Source organism: Rattus norvegicus, chromosome 13, assembly GCF_036323735.1.
Source record: "Rattus norvegicus strain BN/NHsdMcwi chromosome 13, GRCr8, whole genome shotgun sequence".
NCBI classification, from domain to species: domain Eukaryota; kingdom Metazoa; phylum Chordata; class Mammalia; order Rodentia; family Muridae; genus Rattus; species Rattus norvegicus.
The window spans coordinates 70196715-70206600 of NC_086031.1; the positions used below are offsets into that span (position 1 = coordinate 70196715).

The following is a 9886-nucleotide window of genomic DNA, read 5'->3' on the forward strand; positions in this document are numbered from 1 at the left end:
CTTGAGTTTGAATGAATCAGAGAGAGTATAAGCTTTTTGTAAATTAACATTATTTAAATCTGAGTCTAAATACCTCTTCCACCTAAGATGATTCTGTATTTGCTTCCCCTGCCCTGGGGTCAATTGCATTCTATATTTTATCTTCTTCTACTTAATATTTTTATCCCATTCCTCTATCCCACTGCTTTCATTTGAATATTTTTTCTGTACACACACCCTAACTAGTATTAGTCTGATACAAATTAGCATTTCTAAGTGTCCCTATCGTTGGATAGCATGCATGATCATTTGACAGCAAGAAAATGTATGCAAAATGCCCAGAAGCGAAAGAGAATTATTTATCATAGATACCATGGGACAGGATATTATGAGATTAAATATCAAATTAGGGGGTTTGAGCTTGCACAAAATTACATTCCATAGAAAACAGCTTCTGGCTCAAATTCATTAGCAACTCAATCCCACTATTTAGAAAGATTATATGTACTAAGGACACTTTAAAGTGACTCTGTGATAAAAAAGATGATTTAAGGTGTGAGCAGTGGCAGAGATCTGAAGGCTCAAAGAAGAGACACGTCTGAATGAAAAAAAAGATTCGTTCAATCAGTATCCTTCATTCAATCGATGTTTATTGAACAACTGCAAGGTATAACCAAGACCAGGACAGGTCAAAGGTGAATGACCCAGAGTGCACTGAGGAGATTAGGGGAGGCTTCACAGAGCTAGAAATCCAAGAAGGTTGGGAGGTGCTGGGTTAGCAGAGGGTGCTCCGGGTGGTAGAGATGGCGACTGCAAAGTCAAGGAGGAAATTTGATTGCTTCTGTCAGATTGCAGTAAAAGGAAGTGACTGACATAGGGCTAACAGAAGTGATAGAGACCCACTTACAAGAGCTTTCCTGGGTTGAGGCTTACACTGTAGACAGACATCCCTTAGCCATTCATTTCTCCTACAAAGCTTTGAGCTTTGTTCCAACGGCAGAGCATTCAAAGCAAGAGACCCAGCTGTAACTAGCCTAGGTCTATTGCCATATTATATGTTGTGATGATGTAACAATACCAGAGACCAGTCAGTGCCTATTTTAAAAGAGAAGCATACCTGGGCATGGTGGCATGGGCCCTTAGTCCCAGCACTTGGAGGGCAGAAACAGGAGAATCTCTGTGAGTTGAAAGCCAGCCTGGTTTACATGGTAAGTTCCAGGCCAGCCCAGAGTAAGTACATAGTTGATCCTATCTCAATAAACAAAACCCCAGAAAATAAGTGTGTTGACATTTTGAGAGACTGGCAAAGACCAAGGAGGTGGCACCTATCTTTTTCTGTATAGTGTCAAGAGTTTTTGAAAAACTGGCAAAATGGCTAACTGGGTAGAAGCCATTGCCAGGCAAACCTGAGGGAGAGAAGCAGCTCCCCAAGTTGTCCTCTGCTCTCCATACATGTGGTATGGTATGTTGATGCATACATAAATGCACACATACATACACACACACATAAATGTAATAAAAAACTTTTAAATCTTATAAATAGAGAAAAATCTTTAAAAGATTTTTGTTGTTGTTGTTAACTGTTTTTGTCTTAATTAAAGAGCTCAGAATCCAAACATGGTGGTGCACACCTACAATCTCAGTCCTTGGGAGGTGGAGACAGGAGGACCAGTTCAAAGCCAGCCTGGGTAACAGGGGTCTCTAGCTCAAGACCCAAATCAAACCAAAACAACAGAGAAAGCTCGCCAACACTCTTTGCCACATCCCCTTGAGTTTCCTAATGAGCACAGATACCTTTATCCCTCAGACCAGCTTCCTGGGAAGAGGATCCATTTGCAAACAAACAAACCTGTTCTTTTTTCCAGGAGAGGAAGAAATAATAGAGCCCATTAAAAGTGATGCTCTTACCCTGGGGGAGATGATGCAAGCCCGGCATAAAGCCCAGAGGCTGTTGCTAGGATACATGGCTGTCAGGTAGCAGAGGTCACAGGACCTCAGAAAGGGTTTCATAAATGACTAATTCATTATTGTTTTATTTAGTCCTTATAAAAGGATTGCCTCGGGTTCCCTAAGAATTACTTCACTTCAAATATTCCTCCAGCACATTTGATATATGTTCTTCACATGGTCTCATGAGGGAGAGGCTGAGGAAGCAGAGGTCCAGACCCTTCCTGTACTTGGGGCATCTCTGAAGGACCACTCCAGCCCTAGAATTCCTCGCAGGATCAGAGGAGATCCTTGCAGCATTTGCAACATAATTCAGCATATTTCTCTGCCAGTCAAGTCACCTACACTGATTAGAGGTATTTACTGTTCCTGCCAGTGATCCCAATAACCTTCCCATGAGTATTAAAGAAAAACCAGAGCTGGACAGTTATGTGTTAAAAACGGGTGTCATTCAGGAGTTACCATAATGAGTAGAAGCAACATCGTGCTCAATTCTGAATTCGACAAGGACAAATGGGGACCTAGTGCCATAGAAGAAAGAAGGGGTTCAGTGAATAGGACGTTAAGATAAAAATGGGGTCTGGGTTAGGGGAATGTTGGCCAAATTGACTTGACAGAATTATTCTTTCAAAAATTTGTTATTCGTACAAGGCAGCTGCGACACATGAACTCACAGCTTTGGGACAGAGTGCACAAGACTTGGGAAAGCTGAAGCCACATGAAATCCAGCATGGAGGGGGAGTGAGCACAAAGTCTCAGCCTTTGCTCGTTGCAATTGGTAAGTCACAGCTGCCAATAGAGGAAGAGATATTTTCTTTTAAGGGCACGGCCTCCAGTGGGTCAAACACACTCCAGTGTGTAGCCCACACACCCAAAAGTACACAGGCAGCCCAAATTGAACTTCATGGTTTAAAGATGATGATGATGATGATGATGGTGGTGGTGGTGGTGGTGGTGGTGGTGGTGGTGATGACGACAATGACAATGATAAAGACACAAAGTTGGATGGGAAGGAGATGTGGGGTAGATCTGGAAGGAGATGGGGAAGGGATAGGTATGAGCAAAATACAATGTCTGAAGTTCTCAAAAACCTAAATGATATTTTTTAAAAAAATCACATAGTTTTGTGCGTATAATATGTGTGTGCCACTGTGTGCATGTGGAGGCCAGAGGAAGGATAAATTTTCTCCTTCCAGCATGTGGATCCTAGGGCAACAGGCTTGGGGGCAAGTTGCCTTTATCTGCTGAGCCACCTTGGTGGCCTTAATTTTTAAAATGTATTATTAGAGTGTGTGTTCTTCAAACATGCCACAGGACTCTTGGTGCTGATATCGCTAGTTGATACCGACTTTCTGGGAAGGACAACAAAAACAGAGTCCACAGTCCAAGCCACTTGAGTACCTAGAAGTGAGAACAGAAAAACAAGGGATTGGTTGGAGTAACCAAGGAAACCATTTGATGGGGTAAGCAAGGAAACTGCAGCTGTGTCTTGGTGGCTTTGTCATCTGGTGGTCAGAGTGCCTCTGTGTGGCTAAACTTCCTTGAAGTTGTTCACAGGTTCTTCCTGTTCTATCAAAAACTAAGGCACCATGGAACCTTCTCAGTTGCCGTATACACACACACACACAAGTCTGTATCCCCAACTCTGGCTTCATCAAATATCACCCTCCTTCTGTTTTTTATCCTCCCCCTTTTGTGGACATTTCTTTCTCCTCCTCTTTCTTCTTCCTCCGTCCATCCCTCTCTCCCTTGTCTATCTGCCTGCCTGTCTCTGTTCTCTTCTGCTCCCCCCCCCCACCATCTTTCTTTCCTTCTCTTTCTTTCTCTCTTCAGCTCTGACTGTTCTGGAATTCACTTCGTAAACCAGACTAGCTAGCCTCAAACTCAGAGAAATCCTCCTGTTTCTGCCTCCCAGGTGCTGAGATTAAAAGTGTATACCACTGGGCCTGCCCCTGTTTGGGCTCTTCAAGAAGATCATGGGAGGAATTACTATAACTGGGAAATCTGATCCAACATGATTTGGGAGGGAGGTGGGGGAGTTCCAGCCTAGCCCTATGAGTGCCACCCACCTCGTAAACATTCACAGAAAAAGTTCTTTAAACCCCAGTGTGTTGCTACATACCTCCTCCCACCAGTCCACTCTGGGATGTATGTATTACTTTGCTTTACTAAATAAAACTCTTTCCTGAACAAAGTTCTGTCATAGCTATTGGTATGTATTGGTTAGTGATTTCCCTGGAGAAGATGAGAACCATGGAAAAGCCTTCTTCATGCAGTAAGGCAAGAACCTGAGAGAGTGTTGTTTAGAACAGTCTTCTCCGTCATATGCAAATTTCTGCCTGTATGCTGGACACACACATACACAAACACAAACACACACATACACACACACACACAACACACGCTCACTTCTATCCTGATATCATTTTATTATGCTCTAAAATTATATTAATTCTAACAGAAGGAATCTAAATCTTGGAATTGGTTTTAAATGCTTTGAATTAAGTATATTTAATTTTCAAAACAGCAGAATCATTAGTCAAATGAAGATTTATTGATATGAGCTGGAGAGATGGCTCTGTGGATAAAATGCTTTCCATAAAAGTATGAGGAACTGACTTCCAATTTTCAGAATCGGTGTAAATGCTGGGCAGGTATGGCAGCCCACTTGTAAGCCCTGTAAAAGACGTGTGATCAAAGACTACTTTGAGTTTCTAGACTCACTAGGGCTATAGTGAAACTCTGTCTCAATGAAAAAACAAAACAAAAAATATTAAATCTTAAAAACAAAAATTAGGGGCCAATAGATGGCTCAGCTGCTACAGATATTTGTCACCATGACAGATGACCTGAGTTCAACCCCAGAATCCACACAGTGCAAGGAGAGAGCCAACTCCTGGAAGTTGTTCTCTGACCTCCATACTTGAGCCGCAGAGTGCATGTGTGTACACTGTGTAACACAACAAACTGAAAAGTATCGTTTATTTTTTGTATCATCACCTTCATCATTGATAGATTGATACTGATTGAATCAAGACAGCATCTCACTATGTAAATCAAGCTGACTTTAAACTCACAGAGATCTTCCTGCCTCTGCTGCCAAAGTCTAAGGATTAATGACATGTCCCACTATGCCCAATATGGTAAAAGTAATTTTTTTTTAAATGTGGGGCTGGAGAGATTGGCTCAGCAAGGGAGGCACTTACTGCCCATACATGAGGACCAGAGTTCTGATCTCCAGCACTCACATAAGTACCCAGTGGGCCTGGTGTGCAGCCTGTGGGAGGCAGGCACTCCCAGGAGCAAGCTGCCTAGCAAGACTGACCATATTGGCAAGCTCTGGGTTTGACTGAGAGATCCTGCTTCAAAAAATAAGGTGGATAGAAATTGAGGAAGCCCCTTACAGTTGGCTTGGGGTCTGCACAGGTAAGTAAGTGCACATGTGTGCTGGCTCACCTGTGCCCATACACATAGGTCCACACCTGTAAACACACAAAAATATATACATATCACACAGACGTAATCTGAATAATAGAAAAAAAAATCTGAACAAACTCCAGATTACCAGCAACTGCAGCTTGTGGATGTAGACTGGGGATGGATGAGCAGGGAACAATGACTTTTAAGAAGATGTATTTATTTATTTATTTATTTATTTATTTATTTAACATATGTGAGTACACTACAGCTGTCTTTAGACACACCAGAAGAAGGCATCGGATCCCATTACAGATGGTTGTGAGCAACCATGTGGTTGCTGGGAATTGAACTCAGGACCTCTAGAAGAGCAGTCAGTGCTCCTAACCATTGAACCATCTCACCAGACCCTGCTGGGTTTGTTTTGTTTTGTTTTTAGATTAAAAATCCACAGATATAGGCTAGAGAGATGATTTTAGGAGGGAAGGGCAGAGTTACTGGAGAAACAAGGAGATGAATAATAGACTAGGAGCCCTACTTTAATCCGAATTTGGGAGGTTTAGGGCTCAAACATTTGAACACGTATGTGTGTGCTTGAGTATATGTGCCAATATGCCATGACACACATGTAGAAGTCAGAGGACAGCCTTGGGTGTTGGCTCTTGTTTGCTGTCGTCTTTGGGACAGGGTCCCTTGCTAACCAGGAGCATGAAGAGATTCTCTGATCTGTGCCCCCCACCCCCATCTTTCTGTAACTGAGATTACAGATCCATTCTACCACTCGTTTTCTGTGGGTTCTGAACTCAGGTCCTAGCATTGTATGGTGTTTTACCCACTGAGCCATCTCCTCAGCCTAAGGTTTCAAAGCCAATCTTGCTAGTGCTCTACCTCTGTGTTTCTTGGAGTCATTTGGCTCTCCTTAGACTGGTGTTTATACTTGGTAGAAGACGATCCAGTTTGTGTTGATCAAACAACTTGGATCCCAAAGAAAACAAAGGAATGAACTCTGTCCTCTGGGGCCCGTGCCCGCCTCCGACATTTCTTCTACACAGTCCCACCTGTGCTAGGAGAAGCAAAGTCACATTACAGGTAGACCAAGAGAGTGACTTAAAAAAGTGGGCTGGATTTAAAAAAAGATGCCAGACATGGTGGCATACACCTGTAGTCTAAGCACTCAGGTTCAAGAGGTTGATTCAAGAGGATCCCAAGTCCAGGGCCAACCTGGAGTACATCGTGAAACCCTGTCTCAAAAAGCTACAAACGGAGAGAGCACCTAAAGAACTGGCTTAGAGGGTAAGCCCTGGCTGCTCTTTCAGAGGACAAGGGTTCAAGTCCCAGGACCCACACATGTCAGCTCACAAATTACCTGTAACTCCAGCTCTAGGGAATCCTTCTGTCCTCCTCAGGTCCCAGGAATGCCATAGTGCACAGAAGTGCATGCAACCAGAACATGCATACACATAAAATATTTTTTTAAAGTTTAGTCAAGAGAGAAAAGAAAAAAGAAGGAAGGAGGGAAGGAGGGAAGGAAGGAAGCGAAGAGAGAAGAATGGGAGGAAGGAAGGAAGGAAGGAAGGAAGGAAGGAAGGAAGGAAGGAAGGAAGGAAAGTTGGAAGAAAAGAGGGAAGGGGAAGCAGGGGGTGGCATCCTTTTAACCAGTGTGATTGATAGACACATCATCCAATCCATTAGGACCCAAAGAGAACAAAAAGGCAGCAGAGTGGCTGCTTCTCCTGGAGCTTGGATTCCCATCTCCTCCTCTCAGATATTGGGCTTTTGGTTCCTGGGTTCCTGTACTCCTGAATTTACTTCAGTTTTTCCCCTAGTTCTTAGGTCTCCATATGTGTCTGAGTTATACCTGTTTTTCTTCTTGCTCTCCAAGATCACAAGGGTCAATTCCCATATATATACATATTTTGATTTTTGTATTTCCCTTGTGGTATGTTTTCCTGGAGGGCATTGATATGACTTGTTTTGGGAGAGATATGAATGATTAATGATGAATGAAATGTTGAAAGATTAGTGTTTATACTAGGGAGGTAAAGGCAGTCAGACAAATTAGACCATTTATAGGATCCAGGAACAGATTCAAGGATTGTCCAGCTATATAAAGGTAGGAGATGCTAAAATATTCTACCCCTTGCTCAAGGCACAATTCAAAAGATTATCTATAAAACTGTACACCACTGGAAGGTCTGGCACACTCCTCCAAGCTCCTTGGCATTTGACCCCACTCTTTACGGTTCGTATCATGTTTGTCCAGTGTGAGCCACCCTGATGGCCAGCTCACTCAGATCCGAGTCTGGAGACTGAACAGAGTCCAGGAACTGATTATCTGAGGATCCCGAGTTTGGGAAAGCAAGTATCAGAGATTTTGATAGAGACACATTCCAAACATGTCAGAATCCATTGGGCTACTGAGGTCAAATAATAACTTTGTTAGTGAGTAAAATAATAACTTTGTTAGTGAGTAATACAGTTCGTGTGTGTTTGATGTGTGCATGCACATGTGCCCGTTGAACTGCCTGCTGTATTAGACTCTCCCGAGGACAACTCTCTTATCTGAGTAATTGTCGAATTTCTACAGGTCCTAAAAGTTCTTTTAACAGGCTTCAAGCCCAGTGCCTGCTATATGGATAAGTAAGTAATCTCAGTCCTCGGGATGCAGAAGGGCAAGCCCAGTCTGGGCTACAAAATGAGTACTAGGCTAGCCAGGACAACATAGCAAGACCCTATCTCAAAACCAAAACACCACCCAAAACAACAACAGAAACCTTTCCTCATTTCCTTTCCCTTCTTTTCTTGGTTTAAACTCACCTTTCCTGTTCCATTCAGGTCACCTACAAAGAACCGAAAAGAATAACTGGGGCCACTTCCAATCGCAATGACAACCACCCACTTTTTCATTCTCCTTTGCTACCCCTCCTTTTGGAGACAACCGCCCGCCCCCAGGAGACGGATGCTGTGGCTTGTGTAAAACATCCTGGCTTTGAGTCAAATGGGCAGTGCAGGAGCGTGTAAAATGGCTTTGCTCGCCACATGAAAGCATTCATTTAAGCAGCATATGGCTTCGATCTCTTTATTACCTTTTGGGAGGGTAAAGCATTAGGGGACATAAAGGTATCATTACTGTTGGAAAACTGCTGAATAAGGAAAGCCCAAGTGGTAAGAAACAACTGCCCCGGTGAGCAGGAGATAAGGGAGGCTATTGTTCACTGTATTTGCAACCTGTTTGCCACACAGGGGCTCTATGGGTCTTGCTCAAGCAGGAGCAATAATGACATTGTAGCCTTGAACAAACATTTACAACTCCACCACTCGTTCTCCATTTGTAACTGTATCTTTAGACAAGGCTGCAGCGCCTTCATTCCAACTAAAAGATTAAAAGATTTCTGAAGCCGTCTGTGAAGCCTTTGTTTCTGCATGTTTATGTGTAAATTAGGCTGACATTAACACGGAGTCGGTGTCTGATAAATATTCATCGAAGGAGTGGGTGAGTAGAGACAGGCTCCACTAGTAAGGATTAATAAAAACATTTTCCCAGGGGGAGGCAGAGAAATACTGTCTTTAGACTCTGTCATTTGCAAGTCCCCGAGAATCGTGTTAATAAGCTTGGAGATTTGGAGGAAGAGATATACCACACACCTCGGAAGATGGAGGGTTAGCAAGTCAAAAGAAGAGGCCGCCATATTCCAATTCAAAACAGCTGCGTTTTTTGTCTAGCGGCGAACACACCAGCAGGCAAGAACATTGGGTTTAATTTCCATGTGTGCTGCTCATTATCTGTGGGTTTTCCCTCGTCATACCATTCTGAGTCTGCTTCCCCGTTTGTAAAGTGCATGCATCTCACGGGGGCTTTCTGAGAATTACATATTTGGCATAATTTGGACCTTAAGTGCCTGCCAAAGGTCTGTGGAAACTTTTAACAAGTGGGACCTACTGAGAGGTCTTCTACTAATTGGGAACCATGTCCTCAAGTGGATAATGAGACTTCCGCCCACGTCCTCTTCATTCCTACCCATGCAGTCAATGGTTTTGCTATGCCATGGGCTTGCACTATAATATACCACTACGGGCCCAAAGACTGAACTTCAAAAACTAAGCCAAATACAGCTTTGGTCTTTTGAAACTTTTTAATTGAATGTATGATTTTATATATATGTGTGTGTGTGTGCGTGTGTGTGTGTGTGTGTGTGTGTGTTTTGTATATATATTTATATATTATATATTTTAATTATATATTTATTAAATATATTTAAATATTTTATATATATATATTTTGTTAAGTATATATTTGTTGTAAGTGTGTGAGTGCATGCATACCACAGTCATGTGTGGAGGTCAGAGGACAACTTTTAGGAGTCACTTCTCTCTTTCCATCATGCAGGTCCTGGGGATCAAAATTCAAGTCATCAGGCTTGGCAGCAAACACCTTTACCCCTTGAGATATAACTTGACAGCTCCCATAAACCTTTGCTCTTTATAAGTTAATTGTCTCAGATATTCCTCTGCAGTAATGGAAATCTAACATGATGTTATATGT

The 9886-nt window shown here is 42.6% G+C and overlaps 1 long non-coding RNA gene across 2 annotated transcripts in view; it reads left to right on the forward strand.

Annotated features, from left to right (window-relative positions):
- Positions 1-4120, forward strand: part of LOC102553685 (uncharacterized) — a 29408-nt gene extending 25288 nt beyond the window's left edge. The window contains exons 2-5 of one of the 2 annotated variants that reach the window (XR_595513.4): positions 2081-2282; positions 2582-2704; positions 3241-3389; positions 3842-4120. This is a non-coding gene — a long non-coding RNA (uncharacterized LOC102553685). Of the gene's footprint in view, positions 1-2080; positions 2283-2577; positions 2705-3240; positions 3390-3841 lie in introns of both variants that reach the window. The other variant, XR_001840872.3, reaches the window with a different exon arrangement.
- Positions 4121-9886: the final 5766 nt, after the last annotated feature.